We start from the raw sequence: 1,234 nt of genomic DNA, 5'->3' as shown, positions 1-1,234 counted from the left end.
TGAGACGGAGTTTCACTCTTGTTGCCCAGGCTGGAGTGCAGTGGCGCGATCTCGGCTCACCGCAACCTCCGCCTCCTGGGTTCAGGCAATTCTCCTGCCTCAGCCTCCTGAGTAGCTGGGATTACAGGCACGCGCCACCATGCCCAGCTAATTTTTTTGTATTTTTAGTAGAGACGGGGTTTCACCATGTTGACCAGGATGGTCTCGATCTCTTGACCTCGTGATCCACCCGCCTTAGCCTCCCAAAGTGCTGGGATTACAGGCTTGAGCCACCGCACCCAGCACGTGGTAAATTTTCTGAAAGGGGACCAGTAAGGGGAAGTCTTTTCTGCCTGATTTTATGCTACATGTTTAGGTAATTGAGCTACTGTGTTTCTGACTCCAAACATCTTACTAATTAGAATGGAACATTCACACACAGACATGAATGATACAAGGTGTTTTATTCCATCATTCTTTTAAGCATATGAAACCAACCTAAATAATAGCAGGAGATTCATTAAAGCATTCTTAGCACATTAAGCTCATGGAGACTGTGGTGGTACTGTGGAGAGGCTTGTGAAACAGGTGTTTTTGGTATAAATGGTTATGATTTTTCTCAAACAGGGGAGCAGTGCTTTTTTTTTTTTTTTTTTTTTTTTTGAGACGGAGTTTCGCTCTTGTTGCCCAGGCTGGAGTGCAATGGCGCGATCTTGGCTCACTGCAACCTTCGCCTCCTGGGTTCAGGCAATTCTCTTGCCTCAGCCTTCTGAGTAGCTGGGATTACAGGCACGCGCCACCATGCCCAGCTAATTTTTTTGTATTTTTAGTAGAGACGGGGTTTTACCATGTTGACCAGGATGGTCATGATCTCTTGACCTCGTGATCCACCCGCCTCGGCCTCCCAAAGTGCTGGGATTACAGGCTTGAGCCACCGTGCCCGGCAGTGCTTCTTTTTTATCCTAAAGGATGGAGCCATATTCTCATTCCACCTATCATCATCATCATTTATTATTTGAGATGGAGTCTCCCTTTGTCACCCAGACTGAAGTGTAGTGGCATGATCTCAGCTGACTGCAACCTCCACCTTCCAGGGTTAAGCAGTCTTCTGCCTTAGCCTTGCATGTAGCTGGGGTTATAGGCATGTGCCACGGCTGGCCAATTTTTAATTTTTTTTTTTTTTTTTTTTTTTTTTTTTAGGGGTTTCTTTCTTTTTCCCCCGCCGGGGTGGGATGGGGGGGTGTGTTGTGGGCCC

At 47.0% G+C, this 1,234-nt stretch overlaps 1 pseudogene; it reads left to right on the top strand.

The window, feature by feature from the left end:
- Positions 1–1,234, top strand: part of LOC116540731 — a 14,263-nt pseudogene that overhangs the window by 8,993 nt on the left and 4,036 nt on the right.

The sequence above is a fragment of the Sapajus apella genome, unplaced genomic scaffold (genome assembly GCF_009761245.1).
Source record: "Sapajus apella isolate SASKATOON/1434 unplaced genomic scaffold, GSC_monkey_1.0 scaffold144, whole genome shotgun sequence".
Taxonomy (NCBI): Eukaryota; Metazoa; Chordata; class Mammalia; order Primates; family Cebidae; genus Sapajus; species Sapajus apella.
Note: the sequence above shows the minus strand (reverse complement) of the source record. Positions and strands in the feature narration are given on the sequence as shown.